Source organism: Lissotriton vulgaris, chromosome 2_1 (assembly GCF_964263255.1).
Source record: "Lissotriton vulgaris chromosome 2_1, aLisVul1.2, whole genome shotgun sequence".
In the NCBI taxonomy this organism is placed as follows: domain Eukaryota; kingdom Metazoa; phylum Chordata; class Amphibia; order Caudata; family Salamandridae; genus Lissotriton; species Lissotriton vulgaris.
The window spans coordinates 701281469-701303437 of NC_141687.1; the positions used below are offsets into that span (position 1 = coordinate 701281469).

A 21969-nucleotide genomic window follows, 5' to 3' on the forward strand; every position below is an offset into this window, starting at 1 on the left:
ATGCCATTATAATGACCAGGTTTGGAGCAAATCGGGCTGGCTAATGCGATTACCCCTATAACCGACTTTGCCGCTAGGTTGCAAACACATTGAGGCATACCCGCACGCGTTGCTCATACCTATTAGGCACAATCAAAAGACCTTAACGCCAGCTCGCAGTAACACCTAACATTCAGGAGCCACCCGCTCACAATGCGATGGCTCCCACACTTATTTATTTATTTATTTGTGGTTTTGTATAGCGCTAGAATCACTCCATCAGGCGTATCTCTGCGCTTTTGACCGGTAACTCCACGAACTTATTGATATACTGAGAGATGTTTAGATTTGATTTTTGAATAAAATGGTTTTTAGTTGCTTACGAAATGTTAAATGTTCACTACATTGTCGTAAGGTCAGAGGCAGTTTGTTCCACATCTTTGGTCCTAGAGTGGATAGAGCTCTACCTCCATGCCTGGCCTTTTTGACATGGGGGACCACAAGTAAAAGGTTGGTGCTTGATCTGAGGGACCGCGCTGGGACATAAGAAACAAATCTCCGTTCGAGATAAGTAGGTCCCTGTCCGTTCAGACACTTGTGGATTAAGCAACAAATTTTAAATTTGGCCCTTTGTCTGACTGGGAGCCAATGCAGTTGCTCAAGGAGTGGTTTGGAGGGAGTTCTCGGAGGGGCATTCAGAACAAGGCGAGCTGCCGTGTTCTGAATGACCTGCAATTTGTCTAGCACTCCTTCATTGGCTGAGATTAACAGACCGTTACAATAGTCTATCCGACTCAGTACAAGTGCTTGCACCAAGATTTTCCTCACTGAGTTAGGTAGAAGAGGGAAGACTTTACGAAGCAGGCCGATAGTGTGGAAGCATATCCCTGCTATGTAACTGGTATGCTGTTTAAGAGACAGATCTTGGTCCAGTCGAATGCCCAAGTTCTTCACAATCTTCTTGGGTTCAGGGACAGCTCCCAGCTCAGCAGGCCACCAATCCGGAGTCCAGAGTATCTTAGCTTCTCCAAACAGCATGATCTCTGTCTTGCTGACATTGCATTGGAGGTAGTTGGAGGACATCCAATGTGCCACTGCTTTCATGCCAGCTGAAAAAGAGTTCTTAACTTCGGCGGAAAGAGATTTGAAAGGAAACAGGAGTTGAGTGTCATCTGCGTAGGATACGGGGACAAATCCGTATCTACGCAACACTCCTGCCAGGGGGGCCACGTAGATATTGAAGAGTGTAGGGCTCAGACATGAGCCCTGTGGCACCCCCTTGGAAATCTCAATTTCCGCCGAGCGATATGTGCCCATGGTGACTCTCTGGGTACGATCAGCTAAGAAACTCTTTAGCCATTCCAGGGCTTTGTTCTTAAGGCCAGCGCTCGACAACCGTTGAATTAAGATGGAATGAGATACGGTGTCGAACGCTGCCGATAGATCTAATAGAACCAAGATGACTGATAGGCCCTTGTCCTGGTAGGCATGGAGATCATCAGTAACAGACAGCAAGGTGGATTCAGTACTGTATTTGGGGCGGAATCCAGATTGGGACTCATCCAAGGCATGTACTTCTTCAATATGTCTAGATAGATGTTGATTGACATATTTTTCTATGACTTTCCCCATGAAAGGAAGCAGAGAGATGGGTCTTAAGTTTGTCAAGTCAGACCATGGTAGGGCGGTGTTCTTCCTCAAAGGTCTGACAAGAGCTCGCTTCCATTCTTTGGGGACAGTGCCTGAGATGAGTGAAAGGTTCACTAGTTCTGTAATCAGTGGGCTAAGGTGCTCATCCAAAGTGGGTATTAGTCTGGCTGGTATAGCATCCTCTGGGCTGCCACTTTTGATTTGTTTTATAAGTCGCGATATTTCTTGAAATGAAACAGGGGGAAAGATATCCAGAGATTGTGAGTCTGGTGTGGAGTCAAGGAGGGTAGGTAAGGGGTTCACCGGAGTAATAGTTGAAGCCTGATTGGTATATAAAATCTTATAGTAGATTTTATCTATTTTGTTGGTGAAGAAACATGAAATCTCATCACACAACTGTTGGGACGAAGTATCAGGAGCTTCACATGCTGTTGGTTTAGCAAATGTCTGTACTATTTGAAAAAGCCTTGTGCCACTCAAACCGCACGTGAAGGGCGCCATCTCTGCTCACAGCCCTCATGGCTGTGCCCCGCTTTGCGTGCTGCGGTCCTGCCCTGATCGGGAGTTGCCCGGATCCGCGGCCTGCAGGGATCCGGTTCGACCGGATCCAACAGCTACCATGCCTGTTAACCCACACCTCCGGTCCGGCAGTAGCGAGGCTGGCAAACGGGGACGGGTTAGGAAGGTGGGTGGAGGCACCGGGGCCTGTGAGCTTCCCGAGTGGCTACAGTCCCCCACCCCCATGCGCACCTCCTGCCTTGGTCCGCATATGTGCCACTGAGGTCAAGCCTACCGGAGAGCTTCGATGTGTATATCACGAGCGCCGCACTGATGTAAAACAAAGTTCCCCTCCTTAATGAAAAAACAAAGAAAAAGTCCCTACATGACTACATAACACCGAGCAGCGGAAAGAAACAGTAGTTAGTCGGTGCTGCTTCCTGCTAAAGGAAAGCGCAACGGAAGTGATGCATTGGATGTCAAGCCAATGAAAAAACCCACTAACAAAAAAAATGCCACAGTTAACAAATGGCAAGCAGCAGGACAAACTACTGCCAATAGGCGGAGTTTCACCCACAACTACAGATTACGTAATGCCTCGTAGAGGCAGCGCATGAGCAGCCATATCCGAGACCTAAAAATGACAAATTGTAAACTGATGGAAATTTACGAAAACTTGAAATGCACTTTATTCGTTAGTAATAAAAATGTATATTTAAATGAAAATGCTAGCAATACTTCCATGGCAGATGCATATGTCTCTTTTCCTTTGACATTTTTGTTGCATTTATTTTCATTTGTAAACTGGCTCAATAATACCATAACTTTAGTACAGCTGCCGAAATGGGTGCACAGCCTGTACTCATAGTTTGAAATTGACGAAATTTATACTTTGTGTTGTGACAGCAATACCTGTTATTTTCAGTGCTGCTAGCCTTCGAAATCTTCAGTGCTAAGTAGTACAAGGTATTACAATTTACAAAATTGCGTGTTTGTGGTCCTTTTCCAGAGTATCACTGACGGCGCCTGTGCCTTCATATATGTGTAGAATACTTGCAAAACAAGGGCCGTCGCTGGCACCCTTTTACTATCATGAAAACATAGCTAGAGGCATCGTGTTCGATGCCAATTTTAGAATGGGACACATGTTTTGTAATGCTTCCTTTCTTTCATGTAATACATAAACATACGCACCTCTCTGCAGTGTTGCATATACCGTCACCATCTCCAAAAGGGAAACTTTTTTTTTCAAAGGTGAAACTGTTCCTTTAACAGCTGCGGCCGGCGCAGGTAAGCACAGTGGCGGGGTAGGCCACGACAAGGGGGGGAGAGTCGACAGATGAAGAAATAGGTATTATTTATTGATTTAAATATACCTGTTCCGTCCTCTGTCGACTTCCCCCACTAACACCTCGCCCATCCTACCGCCTCAAGCGCTGGGCTGGGCCCGCCGCCGATGCCCAGAAGTGTGTCCCATGCTCTCCATGCTACTGGAGTCAAGCTATCCTGGCTGAAAGCCTGAAGCCGGTCCTAGAATGCTTGCTTCCAGTCCAGGGAGGACCTGGTCTGGCAGTTCGGGCTGGACTGTTCCCATTGGGCACAGGGGCAAGACTGATTTGCATATGGCTGGGTCCAAATTGGAATGGCATGGTGAGCAAAAAAACAATGGATATAGGCCCAGATCTCTGTACTGGGGTGAATGTATGACATTGTTCTGGATTCTGTCCATCAATTGTTGTTTTTGCACTTATATGGATGCAGGCTGCTTTTAACCCGTTGCGTGCTGCCGTCGGCCGTTGGCCGTCGCGAGGCACTACCTTCGCAGTGCTGCGCACGTCCAACGGCCAAAGCGGCCCCGCCCGCACCGCGGCACAATTATCGCTGCGGTTAACGGGTTAAAAAATCTTTCCCATTTATGAATTCAAATGCAGGGATGGATGTGTGTTGTCCCTCGCAAGCCTCTATCTCGGCATTTGCAGCCAACACATTGTGACCGGCCTAATTAATATTTATTTATTTATTTGTTTAGCAATCAATTACATCAATAGGAGAGAAGAACTCAAAAATAAATGTTCTGTCTCTATCAAAATATCTTTGGATAGTAAATGAAAAATGAACACAGGAAGTTTCACATTCAGTCCGCCAGCATATCCCACATGACCAATTAATTCACTCTATTGCCTTTTTTTATTTTTCATTCTTCTTGGACAAAAACATATAAACATGTTGTCATCCCAGCCAATGTGTATCGTCCCAGGAACAGAACTTCATCAGGGATCCATCATAGTGAGCTTTCAAGTATAGTACCATCTGTAAAATGTTCTCTTCTCTAGTGACCCACTGTGATTGGACAATTAGTGATATGACCTACCACTACATAAATCACATTGCAAATTTTGCTTCCATTTGCAAACTAATGAGTGTGCATATTGGACATCTCTAGTTTTCAATCGGGAATAGTACTTCCTCCTCTCACATCGTGATCTCCGCAAGAAGCTCAAGACCTGGCTATTCATATAAGCACCTTGGGGACCACACACCTACACACAAGCCCACGTGCCAGGATAACCTCTCGGTGATTAGTGCTCTATGAAAATCAACGTAACATAACAAACATCAGGCTCAATAGTCTTATATACATTCATCACTCATCCTTTTATGTACTGCTACCTTACGCATCAGCGAATTCGTTTTATCTCTCTCTTCCTCCTTTCTCAAACCTTAAAAACATTGCCTTATGATCATCTTAATGGATATCAAAGCTGGACAGACCATAGTATCTAATCCCTCCAACTATCCAAAACAAAATAGCAAGGTGAGAAAGTACACTTTTTTTCAGTTGTTGATTTCACAGTTGAAAATAATCCTTCCAAATTAATCTCTCTTTCTAGGCCCTCATTCTAAGTGTTAAGCGTTTTTGGTTTTGTCATACTGTCTTAAGAAATACTAATACTCCAAGCTGGAAAATTTCTCTGGTGTGGTTCTACCTGAAAGCTCACTGTGATGGCTCCCAGATGAAGTACTGTTCATGGGCCGAAACACATAAGCTGGTCCTTTCCACTTTAGTCAGTAAACCAATATGATAAATCCCTGATAAAGTCCTGTTCATGGGATGAAATACAGTGGCTGGTCCTCTCCACTATAGTCAGTAAACCTTTGTCTATGTAAAAGTGTGAAAAAGAAACGTGATTTCAAATTATACAGATCTGTTTTAATGCCCAACCTATTATATTGGCCAATTATCTCCATTAGTAGATAACTGGTCAGACTGAGGCACACTATGTGGGATCTGACTTTGCACATCTGATTACTATAGAGTATCCACTGTTCTGAACTTTTTTTCTAGTTTTGCCATACTTTTTCTGCCAAATTCTGCATGGGAAAATATTATGGCTATTTAGTCATTTCAAACACTGGGTGCAAACACTATTTACTCTCTCGGGCCATAAAAGTACATTAATACAATCATTAAAAAAACAAAGTTAATAAATAGCATAAAATAATGCAGTACAATCGTGTATTCTAGATTCTTTACAATTTAAAAATGTGGTTTAACCATCCCTGGAATCAAATAAAACAACTTCAAAATTAATAAAAGTTATCGACATTGAAAACTAAGTTAATAGGTAATACAAATAACCACATTGTATGTGCCTTCATGAATTTCTTAAACAGCCAGGCAAACATAGGGCTCTACACACAGTTATTTTAGAAAGCTCCTACGCTTGTGCCACATCCCATTCAGGAAGCGCGAGACAGCAAAAACAATAGGGGGATGCGCATCATACTTTAGGATCCTAAAGGCTTGAAAGCAATGTCTAAATCCTAGGTTTCTACAGATTGGAATTATCCATCGTTTGCGGGATACAAGATATGAAGGGCAGAGGAAAAACACATGAATTTCAGATCTGTCTTATATTTACAAGCGGCTGGCATTCTTCATTCTTTGCATTATCCCATTTACTAGTGAACGACATAAGTGGAATCTAAATTGAATGTATAGTTTTCTGGCCTGGAGAGGATAGATAAAATCTAAGAACTCTTCTTTTTTGTATTCGTCCTTCACTTGTAGAAACTCTATTGTCAGGCGGCCAGGAGTAGAACTTACTTGGAGGATTGTCAGGTTATGATGCCTATAGTGTCGGACCAGATCTACCTTAGTTGTTAGTGGGCATGCTGAATCTGGTGCTCCCCAGGGTTCCTGCCTCCCTATTCTGGTGCTAAGAGCCCTAATGTGGCCAAGCCAAGGGATTTTCTTATTACTCAGGATAGGCAAAACCTCCCTGAGTTCGTCTTTATAACATGACAGCTCTGGTGTTGCCCACTATTTGTGTTCTTACTCCTTTTTACTACACTACTCCAAAAGATGGTCCATGACTTCTTACAGTATTTCATTGTGATGTAGCCGACTTTCCAATCACCAAGACATTTTTCTACATTTACCTTTTTTAATTTGACATTGCTCATATCCATAAGATTTACAATAGTAGACTTTTTCTTCATGTAATGCTTACTCTCCAAACCCCTACATTTTGATGAGAGGTCTTTCAAAATGGTTAGCTTTATACCCTTGCCAAGTTTTGTGTTCATAATTATGTAAGTTTTCACCATGAATTCCTTCCAAACTCTGTCACCTCACATTAGTTTGTTCGCAGACACAGGGAAGTACCCTTACCTCCTACACCTTTATCCAATTTCTGTCCAACAGCTTTAACTTTGGTTTTACTGGGACCTGTCCTGAATCAGATCCTATTTTGCAAAATCCATTGTTGCATATGTATGCTCATTTTGGGATATCACTCTCAATTACATCCCAACATGAATGGCTGTCATATTGAGATTAAGCTCTTCACTCAATCACGTAGACACATAAAATAGCTCAATGTTTCTTGGCTGAATGTATTGTTACAAGTCTAACATTTTCTTCTATGAATTACATTGATGAAAAACGGTAGCCTGTGTGGCTCTAGCTATATCACACTCCCTCAACAACCATTTCCTTCATTCTGAGATATTTCTAGACTCCCTGTTCATCACGCCGTAAATCTCTTTGAATTTCAGAATGAGTGAGCTTCCATGTGCCAAGCTGAATTATTAATTGACTCAATGACCTCCTTACTTGATTGTCATATCATTGATCCTTCAAGTAGGCTTGTATGTACAAATCCTCGAAGGCTTGTGTGAGCGAAGTTTTGGTTGTTGATGAACTCAAGGTTTTGTCATTTACATGTATTAGTTTCATAAACTGTATTTCCTTTCCAATCTGTTTCTCCCATTAAACTATCTTACCATTCTCCTTGATTAGTTTATTATTCCACATTGCCACCGATTTTCGTAAGCATATTTCATAATTTCTTTCTTCACACTTAGGGAAACAATTTTGGTGTGTCAGCGTTAAGCCAACAAGGATCCATTGCCTACATCAGAACTGAAGACATGAGAAGCCAAACATTTCTTTATTTCCTGGCATTCAGAGAAGTTGAATTGGTAGATGAGCTTTTCTTGTATTTTCAAACTGACATTATAGTGGGTCATAACAACTGCTATCTAGTAACCACCCCTGCTTTTGAGAGATATATGCAACAAAATATATCCGCTGTTAAGGTGGAGGCAGTTTCTGCACAACTCAATGTCAAGCGGACTGCCATGTTGATGCAGCTTGTTTGGTATTCTTTTGTATGACTCAAAAACAAAAACTTGAAGTGAGTTTGTTGCTAAGACAGACAAAATCATCATTCCTGGTGCTCGAGTAGTTATCTCCCTACACATTGGTGACATGCTTTACTTTTCCTGCCCAACACATGATAGACCCAAGCCGGAAAATCAGTGTTAGAAAACCTCTCCTAAAATGGCAAGGAATGTGCCACAGGTATCGGCGAGTGGACCCAACTGAGGCCCTGCACTTGGAATCCTGGTGATTCTCTCATCTCTAGCGGAGATGGGGGAACACCATGTTTAGTGGGACAGGAGCTTCTTGGCATCACAGGGTGATTACAGTTCTACCAACCCATAAATGCCATCCATGACTTCAAAAGTTATTGAAAAGGCTTGTCTGTCCACTCTGGTAATCAAATGCTTAGACAAGTGAAGAGATGATGTGTCTCAGATATGTTATACCTAGTTTCATCACTGTTGCTTATTCTAATTATTGCCCTAAATTTTGAATCATAACATATCAGACAAGTAGGTCGCTCAAGGATTATCCTAATTCCCTTACTTTCATATGAAATACTGAAATGTGTCTCTCATCACAATCTTTAAAGAATTCTACATTGACCATCCTTTTAGTGAAGATTTTTTGTATGGATTAGGATTATCTGATTCTTGAATGACAGAAAAGACTGAATGGGGTATTTATCTGTCCAGGTACTTTGCCTGGCCACACTTCCAGTTTAGTCTTCTCTCTTGCCCGGGTTTGAACGTCAGACTCCTATTTACCTTCCATTGAGATTCCTGGAATGTAGAAATTGTGAGGAAGTGTCTTGCCTGGCACAAATCTGGAAGCTGTAAGCCTTGGAGTTTAATGCAATGATCCATGCATTTCTGCACTATTTCTCCATTTGAAACACTGAATCTGCCTGCCTTTCCTCTTAAAGGTGCAACTTGGTTGTTGCCAATTTCATATTAACTTTTCAATTTAACTGTAACCCTCTTATTTCTGAATGTACAACTTTTATTGACATTTATTATTTCTTTCAGAAAAGTTTCTGTTCGAGATACACGTCACATTCCTTTCTGATTCTGATCTCTTTCTTCTAAACGTGCTTGGCATTTCTCCTGACCGTCCACTCTCCTCTTATTTCTCTGCTCACATTAGCTTTCATTGATTGTCATGCTAAATAGTTATCTCCTACACTTTTGTTGATTTAAAGGTTTTCATAGTTCTTCAGTTTTACACCTTAATGCTCTATAATGCTTTGCTCTTTCAGCAGAATGTTATCAAAGTTTCTTTGTTTCCATTTCCCTCCGGGAATTTTACTTCAACCACATAGTGGATGAATAAATTAATATTTCTGATACCTGTGTTAATCACTCTGATCTTAGGGCAAATGTATGAAGTCATTTAGCAGTCCCAAAGCATGTAGGGGCATATTATCAAGGGGGTTTATCGCCTCTTTTTTGGCTTTAAAAGCCAAGAAAGCGGAGATAAAATTATCTCCCTATTACCTAGCTGTCGCTAACACCAGTTAGCGACAGCTAGTAGGAGATAGCGACCATCTTGGGGCCCACTTTGCATGTCAGTGATATTTATCACTAAAAACATGCAAAGTGGGCGTGCCAAGATGTTAGCGACTGGAAACAGTCGCTAACATCGCTATCTCCTATTACCAACTTTTGGAGATATTCCCGCTAAGCGCGAATATCTCCAAAAGCTAACACCTGCCCTGAGCAGTTCTTAGCCATGTTATCCAATGGGAGGTGGATAACATGGCTAAGAGAATTAGCTCGGTAATGCATGAATATCGCTGACTTTTCAGCGATATTCATGCTTTGCGGCGATTTTTATCGCATTTGCGATAAACCTTGGTAATACCAAGGTTTATTTGCGGTAAAAATCGCCGCAGCTCAGCTGTAAATGTTTGTCTCTAACCAAGCAATAGCGATAATTATCGCTATTGCTTGGTAATATGCCCCGTAGTTCTGTAAATCACAGGGTTTGGGACTGCTAAATATTTTGCGATTGCTGGTTACCGAGTCACAAAATGGGTTTTGAAATGCATTACGAATCACAAATTGGAAGGGGCATATTTACAGCATTTCTTCAAAATTCTGATTCGCAATACTATATGTCAATGATTTGCTACTGAATTTTCTGTGAAAACGCATTGAGAGGTTACTGACTCGCTAAAGAAGATGGCAACCCATTCACAAAGGGGAAGGGTTCTGGTATGGACTGCTTCCCTTTTGTGAATGAAAGAAAAGTTCGTTTGTGCGTGGGCAGTGAGCAAGCGGACCACCACCAACTCATAAACAAACGTCCTGCAGGAAAACGAGCTACATTTAAAAAACAAAACTGTATTTAAATGCATTCCAGCATGCCACTATCTCTGTGAAGGCTTCCAATCGGAGTAATTCACAATTTGCATTCTACTCCATGAATATTGGTGAGGTAGGTGAATTGTGACCCTCTTTGAATTGTGATTTTGCAAACTGAACTGTTAGAACAAAGGTCAGTTTGCAACTAAGTCTGAATCTCACATTCGTTTTTATCCTCTTAAATCTCCTAAACCGATGCTGTTTTGAGAGGGAATAAAAAGGGCACTTTTTCACACAGTCACACTTCATGTGTTTAAAGGTCATCTTCTCTGAGGTCACTTTCCTTGGGATGTGTTAAGGCAGTGCCTTTAAACTGCAGCCAAGCTAGAGCAAAGTGATTCTACTGCCAGCCATATATTTTTGTCAAATATGTGGGTGGTGTAAATACAAACTACAGCCCACATATGACATTTAGCTCCCATGCCAGTGGTGTATTTCTATCAATGTTGTCTATTATAGCCTTAGAGGAAAGTGAAATAGACCAATTTTGTTATTACCAGTTTGGAGCACACACACTGTGGCACTGATGCCAGTGTCACATTCCTTTGGCACTGTCAATATTTCAGTAGATGTATATCTCCCTTCATACAGGTTGGGAAGTACATTCTGCCTTTTATATTGGAAGTCCAATGGATAAACATTGATTCAAGTACGCAAACTTATGTCACAAAAACTAATTATTTACATACATGAGCCCTTTCATACTTCAGTTTTGTAGAGTGAAACTTTCGTTCACTTCTCCGTCGGAATAGCTCAGTGAGGTTAACATTCATTTCTTTAGCAAACATCTGATCCGTATATCACGGGTTCGAGTCCTGACCCCGCTAAGATGAGTAGAAAAGTTGGGTTATAGTAGCCCCTGCACTTTATAGCACATGAAGCGCTATGTAAGAACAAGTTATTGATATATTTTGATTGTTCAGAGCGGCCCCTATTCAGTGCTTGAGCTTTAATCATGAACTGCTGAGTAAGAGGGGGGGCAGAAGGGAGACTGACAGGTGAGAGATCCTCCCTCCGCAGGCGTCACCAAGCTAAGGCAGGCGAATTGAGAAGGCACAGAACACCATTCTCAGATCAGTCAGAACCTTGGAAAGCAATTTCTCTGAACGGCTCTCATAGCGAGCCAGGTATGGGCCAGTGGTATTAATACCAGATTCTGAATCAGGTTATTCCCCATGTTTACATCACAGCAATGGGAAACAGAAGTTGTGACCCTCCACTGTAAGGTTATTCATGGATTTGCTCATTGCCCTGTGATTCTCCACCTCCCGTTGGAATGCATAAACCCAAGCTCAGTAGTGGAATGGAGGCTGGCCTTTCCACTCGCCTTCTTCTGCCTTTCTCAGCCTTCCAAAGACCAGAGGGTGTATGGAGTATATGAGCAGTGAGGGGTGAGGTGGGGGTGCGCAGGTCAACGAAGTCCAATAGACATGTAGTAACTACTACTACTAACTACTTTTGATCTGGAACAGTAGGAGCTAAATACAGACTTGATTTTAAGTGTAATTAGACAGTTAATTCTAATCTATAATAACACGTTGTACTTTGGATAAGCCAAAAATATGTTTTATCTTCTTGTTCGAGTTGCCAGGTTCCATTTATCCAACATTTCTGAAAGCTGTACATTTTATCCATGACGCAACCATGGCCGCATTGTGTCTCAGAGAGCATTTTATAGCCGGCACCGTTCCTTAGTTCACAAAAGCGTCTAAACCTTTTTTATTGCACTGTGGTGTTTTAATGACATACTATGGCTCCCTTCCTGCATTTGCTTAGTGAAGGTGGCAATGAAAATGCGAACACAGTCACTATTGCATATCCCCACTGTAATAAATAGTATTGCATTTTAAATGCAAATTCGCACCCAGTGGTCCAAAATCCAATGTGCGTGTTATTCTATTTGACATTTGTGGCTCACGCCAGCGTACGGGGTCCAGAGGAGCCACGCGGAGCGCCATTTGAAGATGACCTTTTCAGGTTAAACTGGGTAAATAAATGCAGGACTTCAGTGGGCGCCATGCTCCGCCTCCGAAGTGCATCATAGGAGTAGTCATGTTGGTATAAAAGGTGAATGTTTATTCTGAAAATGGAAGTCAGTCTTAATCCACGTAAGTTAGTAATAGATGCTTCCACTCCACAAAGACAAGCCTTGGGTGGGATACTCCGTTATCTTCAAGCCATGAGATGTGATTGGTTTCTGAACTGATAGAGTGCACATATCTCTTACCATTGTAATGATTACTTACATTTTCAAGTGATGAAATATATGTAAATTCTAGTTATCACAGCCATCGCGTATAGAGGAATACCATTTAAAAAAACTTTGGCAAAGCCAACTGGTCCAGTTCTTGATGTTGACATTTTGGTTTTGACAACCAAGAGAGTAGCCAGAAAATTATAATAGCCCTCACTTAGAACTAAAGAGCTGATGCCTCCAAGCAAGCAAAGCAGGTGAGCCAAACCCTACCTAGAACAGCTTCCATGTCTCTTTTATCCATGCAACTATCCATTCATTATTGCACCCTTCTGTCCATCTACAGATGGCCACTAATTAACCTTTATATTCTGCCATCCATTCATTCTTTCATCCATCATTCAATATTTTCCCATTCCATCCACCCATCTCCCATCATCCATTCATCCGTCATCCCAACATCAACTATACCATCCATCCGTCCGTCCACCCTGTGATACATCCATCTAAACACTCTGCCATCCATCAGCCACTCTTCCATCCATCTACTCTGTCATTCATCCATCCATCCCTCCACTCTGCTATCCAACCATCCATTCATCCACTCTACCATGCATCAATTCACACTGCCATCCATCAATTCTGCAATTCATTTATCAATCCATCCACTCTGGTATCCAATCATCCATTCATTCACTCTGTCATCCATCCACCCATTCATTTATTTTGCCTTTTATCCATTCATTCTGCCATCCATCCACTGTGCCATCCTACCATCCACTCTTCCAACATCGTCAAAGAATTAACCAACCCAACAGCAGCCTCCAACACCATTATTTCCTCACAGCTCCTTTGCGGTAACCTTTCTGACTTTTTCAAGAACAAAATAATCAAAGTCTATACCAAGTATGCACCTGAACCCCCGATAGCATACATTATCAGGTAACCCCCACCACCACCACGAGCACCCATCTCCTAATGAACTGGAGTTGCTTCACCACAGAAGACACCACCGGAATTCACTCAGGTTTCACCACAGAGGTGTGTCCTGCCTTTCCTGGATGATTCAGGGCTGGGCTGAATAGACCTGGGCTGCATTTAGAGTAATGGGAGGAGATTTCCTAGCCCCTGAATGGGCCTGGTCTGCCATAAACAATGCTGTCTCCACCTCCTGCTGAGAAGCTGGGCCAGAGAGGACCAAACTAGTTAGGACTGAGCACAGGCACCCCCTGCCAAGAGGACAAAGAGAAATGCAGTACAAATATTGGGGCACAGACCCCAGAACTATAGAACTCTTTTGGGACCAATAAGACTGTTAAGAAGAAGAGCTGCAGAAACTGTGAGGAGGAACTACCACTTTGCTGTGTGCTTTTCTGTCTGGGCAGTGAAAGGACTGGTCTGAACTTTCTGCAACTTTTTTGTGTGAGTTTCTCCAAGGGCATGAGGTTAAGCTTGTCCCCTGTTCAAGAGGTCTCAGGAACAGAAAAGACTTCAAGTTCATCTGCTACTAGCACTGAGAACTGTGTGTTATGTGTTGCAACAGAAGAAAAAGAGACCCAACGCAATCAACGAGGGCGCTGCCAACTCCGTGCCCTGAAGCCACCGCAGAGGGCACCTCCGCACTCTGCACAGCTGACGCCATCCAGCGCTGCCACCGAGCCCCTGTTTGCACCATGATCTGTCAGCACCGGACTCCACACTGCTTCGCTCCACGCCACCGCTCTGGTATCGCCGATATTGATCCACGCTGACATCAACGCTGCTGCTTGCACTGTGGTTTGAGGGCAGTGCTTGTAGGTTAGAGGACGCACTGCCCTCATCCTGCACCGTAGCCTTGGTCTACCGATGCGAGCGCCATTGACTCTAGTTCATCAGCCGATGACTGCGTTTCCACAACAATAACACCACTGCTTGCACCGTGACCTGCCAGCACCACAATGAGCACCACATCACTTTGCATCGTATCCCTGGTCTCACTGACACTGCTGGAAGACCGTCACCAAGCCGCTGCCTGCACCGTGACCTGAGGGCACCGCACGCCGCACTGCTGCACTTTGCATCGCAGCCCTGACACCTGCCAACTCTGGCGCTCCCATCTTCAACTGTGAAGAGTTCGATCTACAACCTGTGTGACTTCAAGGGCCCAATGACTCCTGCACGGACCTCCAGAACCAACACATTGGATGCCCACTCTTCAGGGCTCAAAAAGAATTCGCCGATGCCCTGCATTTCTAAAGGTACTATTTTGCCGGTCTTCCTGATGCCGTAGCTGGCCTGCAACACCGCAGTCAGCCAGAATTGTTCTGGCGGAGCCATTGACTCCAAAAAACTGTACCTCAAGTTTATTTTTGTGTATTGATATTTCTAAGAACTGTATAGTGTATTTGTGTTGTTTTTGGTCTTGTTTGCACAAATAAAATATAGTTTTTTTTCTAAAACTGGTGTGGTGTCCTTTTGTAGTGTTTTCACTGTATTACTGTTGGTTATGTGCAAATTCTTTACACACTGCCGCTGAGATAAGCCTGACTGTTCGTGGAAAGCTACCAAAGGGGTGAGCAGAGGTAGCTCCCAGAAATGCTCCCATCCAGGGCACAAGTCCTAAAAAAAGAAGTTGGGGGACTAACCTAATTAACCAGTATGCAAGTGGCATCAGGGTGCGTGGCATCGCGGCGCATGACATCACAAGAAGTGACATCAGTTCTTAAGCTCTCACATATTGTTGAACATGGATATCCTGAGTGCATTTGAGCACATTTCGAATATACAGGGAAACCCTCCTGATTTAGGCAGAAGGAACACACTTTTGTAAGCTTCACACAAACCAATGTTGCCTTTTGTCAGCGTAAAGCTTCCTCTACCGATAGTGCTTTAAAAGAAAAATAGTGATATTTAAATTATTACAACGCCTCCTCAGGGGCAGTAAGCACTATATAAATGCTATTTATTTTGTGCGAATACTGGGAAAGATCAACACATCTGATGCTCTTACAGTGAATGCATATCTCCTAAACAGAGCCTGAACAAAGTGAAAAGCTGCCTCTCTTAATTATGTGTAAAGTGCTAGCAAGGTGGGAGCCTTTGTTGCCCCTCTGCTGCATTTGCTTCTGGGTGCAAGGCTCCTGACTGCTGCCAGCCAGGAGACTCAAACAAAAGGAGGCCTGACGACCCCTCAAATCCAGCCTTTGTTATAGGCCCAGCAGGAGTCTGAAATAGGAAAGCCCCATCCTGTCCCGCCTGCACATTGTTGCGCCTGCATGTTATTGCGATGGAAAGCAGATAATAAGGTGCAGGTGCTGCTGAAAGTGTCCCGATGTTTGGAAATTACACCAGGACATATTCAGTGCATTATTCAGTGGGGCCCAACTTCTTGGCAGGGTGGACAAAATCAACCCTATGAAAAAAGTGGGTGGACGCCGTCCACCCATGTGTACCCCCAACTCATGTCCTGCTCACATCACTCCCTACATTACTGAACTACACTGTCTACCCATCGAGAACTGTTGCAAATTCAAGCTGCTCAGCCTACAAAGCCCTTCTAACCTAAGACAAGCGTACCTTAGCAACTGACTTCAACTCTACCAACCCTTCAGACAGCTACCCTCCACCTCTCTCTCCCTCCTACAAATCCCCTGCATCCGCAGAAGCAAGACAGCAAGGAGCGCTTTCTACTTCATTCCTGCCAGAAACTAGAACAAACTCATATTGGGATTGCCACTCCACTTCTCAACTGCCAGAAGAAACTGAAGACCTGGCTGTTCAACTAGGAGCACCACACAGCCTAAGCTACTGCTCCAGCACCTGGATACCCTCATGGGTGATAAGTTGCGCCATACAAATCTACATAACATAACAGTCCTTCTCACTCAGGCAGCAGTGCAGCAGAACTGCAGAGTAGCTGTCATTTGTGCTACAGAGCAGCACAGCAGTCCATCATCTCAGTCTTCCACAAGTCCAGATGTCTATTGAAGAGTTGGGTCTGAGGGTCCAACATTTATCCCTGTGCCAGCTTTTAAGTGGGAGAAGCATCTGGAGTTACCACCTACAGAGGCATCTGGAATTTCCTCCTTGTCTGGGGGCACAAAGTACTTGTGTGAAACCCTTCATGAGTGTGCTGAGGCAGAGCCTTTGTGATAGGTGACTGCTACTCCCCCTCATCCCCCTCATCAAGTCAGAGATAGCCCATACTTACAACATCTGTTCCCCCTTTGTTTCACTTTCTGGGAGCAATACACAAAGCCAAACTGCAAGCTACACATAGTCATGTGACACAGAATACAGGTTGCAGATAGTAGCTGGTGGGGGCAAGAAAATGGCAACTTTCTGAATGAGGTATTTTCAGAATTGTGACTTAAAATCCAACTTTACCATTAAATATGGTTTTAAATTACAATTCTTTAGACAGCAAATTTGATATTCCTACTTGCTCTAATTGAAAGTTTTCCTTTACTAGATGTAATAAATTAATCCAATGTTATTGTGTGGGAGAGGTAGGCCTTGCAGTAGTGAAAAACAAAGTTAAGAGTTTTTCACTGCCAGGACATATACAACTTAAAAGTTCATGCCCAACTTTTTAAATACACTGCACCCTGCCCTGTGGGCTGGTGAGGGCCTCACTTAGGGGTGACTTATATGTATTAAAAAGGAAGGATGAGGCCTGGAAAAATATTTATTTTTTGGGAGGTCGAAATGATAGTTTACAACTGCACACCCAGGCTGCAATTGGCAGTGCTGAGACATGTTTGAGAGGCTACTTAGGTTGATGGCACAATCAGTACTACAGGCCCACTTCTAGCATTTAAATTACAGGCACTGAATACGTGTAGTACCAATTTACTAGGAACTTAAAAGTAAATTAAAAGTGCCATTTGGGTGTAAGCCAATTTCACCTTGTTTTAGGGCGAGAGCACAAGCACAATAGCACTTATTAGCATGGTAAAGTACACAGAGCCCACTGGTTCAGAAAACCGGAGGGTGAAGGCAAAAAATGTGGGGATGCGCCTGCAGAAAAGGCCAAATCCAGCACATTGATCATTTTCTCAATGTGAATAATCCATTTGTCTCCATTTTTGAGCTATTTGGTGCACTCCTCGCAGTGTTATTAATAGACAACTCCTTGACATATTTACTTAATGTTAAAAAAAGCTTTCCTATAAAAAATCCACGAGTGTGAGCTGCTCACTATGAGGTTTTTCTCAAGCTGACTTTTTATTGATATTGCTCTGCCTATCAGCATGGATGGCTTAGTCAGTAGAAATCTCTCTGCTGCAATGTTCTGTGAATGGTTTGTACTCAAATCTCAGCACTCCCGGTGTCAGTTAATTGAGGGCCATTAAATCTGGTATTAGTAACACCTGTTACCAACAGTGCGTAGAAACTGCAGAAATGTAGTGTGAAGCACTTTATAAACACAAGTAATTATTTTTCTGACTGCATGCATTATTTATTTTGTAACTGAAACCATTTGTTAGAACTGATACTTAAAGAAGATCCTTTTTAAGTTGCACCCTGACTGCTTTTACAAGGCAGTCCAATAGGAACACAACTGACTAGATTGACTACTTGTTTCTTAGTTGAATATTTTCCATGACCCCACCTGGAAACACTCTAGTTTTATACTTTGACTCTTTGGCTATTTATTTATTTATTGTGTTTTTCACAGAGGAGCAGTCACACCAGATGGCTTCCTGGCACGAAAACGTCAGTGGAGCAAGCAGTACCCTAACCCTGTTGGCATTACGGGTGGTATAGAGAAAAGAAGCAGTTTTGACAGTGCTTAATTTGTAAAAGAATAAGTGCCATTGCCCAAAGCTCTGCTGAGAGGCAGCAGCCAGTGCAAAGCCAGGGCTGCATATCAAGGCTGCGTAGTGTGAAATACACATCATTCATCTGCAATCCACTGCCAGACATCCTCTCCCTCGTTATCTCTCTCCTGCAGGTTCCTGCTTTGTCCCTTTGTGACAGCTTCTCTGCCTTTTGGATTTGTGTGTTTTTCCCTCTCTTGCTCTTGGGGAATGTTTAATGCAGAAAAATAGTTGCCAATCCACAAAAATGAGTTCCTGGCGGCCCCCAGCAGCAACCACTGGCTGAAATTAATCACTGGTTTTGCATGTGAATCCAGAAAGGCAGGAGTTCAGGACTCCGCTTCAACCGAGGAGGAAGGGTGTTCTAGAGGAAAGAGTCCCAGAAACGAGAAGGACGAGACAATGTTTTGCCACAAATACATTAATCAGAGAACTCACAAACTATGACTATGCCATTGGCACTTCTGCTCCTCAAAAAGGAAGGGGCTAACACTGGTATTTATTTTATTTTAAAAAGTCTTTATTCGATAATTAAATCATAATCCTTAGTCTAATAGCCTTAATGGACTCAGCAAATTTTACAGAGACACAATTGTGCATAATTAATCGCAATTCTGTAGAGGAGGGCTATAGCCTAAGACAAGTTAATAAATCTGGTTCTGAGGGTCCAGGCCCAACCAAGATATTTCGCTACTCCGGTTACAATTAAGGGTGTTGGGTCAGACTTTAATAATATTCTGGCAACTGCTGCTGAACGGATACCCAGATTCCTACAAACTGGTCTTAGCCACTTAGCTCGAGGGGCATTATACAGGGGGCAGACAAAAAGGAAATGATCGACACTTTCATCCTGTCCTGAGCACCTAGGACACTGCCCCGGGCCACCCTTACCCCACTGTTTGTTATACTCCCTTAGAGGCAGGCAGCCACACCTAAATTGATGAAACAGTTTGCGGTCCAGGGGCTTAGTTATTACATCCCAATAATCTTCAAAGCTGGAGACGTCTTTCATAGCAAGGAATGTGCCAGTGAGGTTTGTTTCTGTCTGTCCGGAGTGTCTTATATTCACCACCCAATCCCAATATTGAAGCTTTAGATCCTTCTTGGAGGGAAAGGTAGCAGTGACAGGGTTTAGCCAAAGTTCCTCATATCCCATAGCACATAGGGTGGTTCTTAGAACCTTGAACCAACCAATGTTGGAGGAACCAGGAAGATCCCTAACCTCTAAACATGCTCTCGCATACATCTGAAGTTCGGGCGTAGTCCAGAGGCGACGCCAGAATGCTATTGGGCAAAGTCTAGCCATGTCCTCCACAGGCTGACACCCAAGATCATACAAAAGTGGAAGCCGAGGTGTAGATTGTGGAAGGCCAATGGCCTGCCTTAGGAATTTATTTTGGGCAACTTTCAAAGGATCAAGGTTGCTATGAACCCAAAGCTCTGCTCCGTACAAGACAGATGGTAAAACTTTCATGCCATAAATTTTTATTAAGGGGGACATGGGCCTAGAACTGGAGCTTTTATGTTCTTTAAGCAGGGCTCCTCCTATCTGCATATGCTTTAGTGCCATTAGGTTAACCTGGTGAGCCCAACTAAGAGTCTCACTAAACGTAACTCCGAGGTAGGTAAACACCTTAGTCTGTTCCAAAGGTGTACCTCCCATAGTAACCCTAGCTGTAATAGAAGAGTGCCCTCTTAGTACCATAAATTTTGTTTTAGATACATTTACCTCTAACTCATGCTCACAGCAAAACAGTTCAAACCTTGACAGAGCCTGCTGAAGGCCCTGTCTGGTCTTAGATATTAAAAGAGTGTTGTCTGCGAACATGAGGAGTGGGATTTTAAATCCAGCCAGGGTCGGGGCATCAGTAGGCTGATTGGTAAAATATTGAGTAACCCCATTTATATACAACTAGAATAGGGTGGGTGCTAAAACGCACCCTTGCCTTACACCTTTAGCAACTGGAAATTTTTCTGTTACCTGCCCTGGTTCACCCCACCGTACTTGGGCATATGTGTGGGCATGAAGGTTAACCAATAGGGGTAGAAGAGGAGCTGGCATACCCAGCTTCGCTAGACAGTCCCACAAGTTGGCCCTTGGGACAAGGTCAAATGCAGACCTTAAGTCCACAAAAGCTGCATAAAGATTTTCTTTTCCTATAGTAACAGTCTTCCAATAAAGAAGAGTAAACCGAAGGGCCTGGTCCAGAGTACTCACATGTGGCCGAAAGCCAGCCTGGAGTGGAGATAGAATGTTAAACTCATCAGCCCATTCTTGAATCCTGCCAAGAACAAGGCGGGCTATGATTTTTTTGACCGCATCAATTAGGCTGATCGGCCGGTAGTTGGAGGGAACCGATCGATCGCCTTTCTTATAAATAGGCAGGATTTCTGCCCTAAACCAAGATTCGGGGACTTCAGCACCTGAGGCTAAAGCATTTGCCAGTTGGACTAAGTAGGGGGCCCAAAGGTCCTGATCCTGTTGGAATAGGTCGGCAGGAATGCAATCCGGACCGGGTGCCTTGCCCCCAGAAATGGCTTTCAGAATATGTTTAACTTGACAGCTTGTAAATTTAAGTGGGGGGCTAGAGATAAAATTTGGAATATAATCCTGTGTATTACTACAATTCTTAAATTGTTCCTCAAAGAAACATACCCACTGGGATTGACCAACCGAGGCGGGACTTGGACGGTCTTCCTGCGATTTGCCCCATTTAAGTAAGTGCCAAAACTGACACATGTTCCAGGAGCTACATGCTTCAGTTAGCATCGCCCACCGTTCCTCATCCCAGTTGGACTTAGCTTTGTGCCTTGCATTTTTGTAAGCCTTCCTACAATCCTTTATTAGGCTAAGGTTTTTTAGCTTAATTGATTTAAACAAATCCCCATGAGTTCGACGACAGTCCTCATCGAACTAGGATAACGTTTTCTGTTTTCACCTCCTGCCCTGCTTAGAAATGGTTTTAACAAAGAGTTTTTTTAACTCTAAGAATAAATTGGTATGGGTCTTGGAGATTTTTGCATTAATATCAACCTGAGACTCACAACAAAGGATTTCTTCCAGGGAGTTTAAAACCAGAGTTCTAATCTCCTTGCATACCTCAACATCAACAGAGACTTTTGGCCACCGCACCCTTCTCATGTCATTACTAAGGACAACTTCATTCTGAACAACATTCGGGCAACAGCTCTCTAGCCCCAGGAAACTGTGATCCCTTAGTTCCATCACAAGCGGATCGTGATCACTTTCAGGTCTGGGCGAGACCATCATATCCTCTACTGAGGTCCACATCTTAACGTCAACCAAAATGTAGTCTATACGGCTATTAAATCTGCCGTTACAAAAAGTGTGTCTACCTATCCTATCGGATCGCACTCTGCCATTTAGTGCACGCAGACCCTTGTCCAGACACAACCCTTTAATAAATGTAGCAGTTTGCGTCCATTTCCTGATCGGAGCTAACTCAAGCTGGGGAATCCCCCAGGTCATATCCTCAGCCTCAGTAAGTAAATCATCACCTACACTCAAGGGTTCAAAACAAGAGTTGAAATCCCCCATTACAACCGTAAAACCATTTACTTGTGTGCCGGAAAGGAAGTTGTCCAGGATGTGGAGGGTTGGTACAACCCTTCCACCCCGGGTACCCCTGACATAGATGTTAATCAACAAAATATTGAGGCCTTTTGAAGATCTTATTCTTACCGTCAATATGTCGGGGCTATAAATGTATACCTCCCCAGCTCTTACACCCTCATATTGTCGAACCCAGGTAGTCAGGCCTCCCATAGCGCGCCCTCTATTGCCTTTGG

General features: G+C 43.3%; 1 protein-coding gene across 1 annotated transcript in view; it reads left to right on the forward strand.

The window, feature by feature from the left end:
• Positions 1-21969, forward strand: part of GALNT18 (polypeptide N-acetylgalactosaminyltransferase 18) — a 1615994-nt gene that overhangs the window by 567844 nt on the left and 1026181 nt on the right. The gene's annotated exons all lie outside the window — the stretch shown is intronic.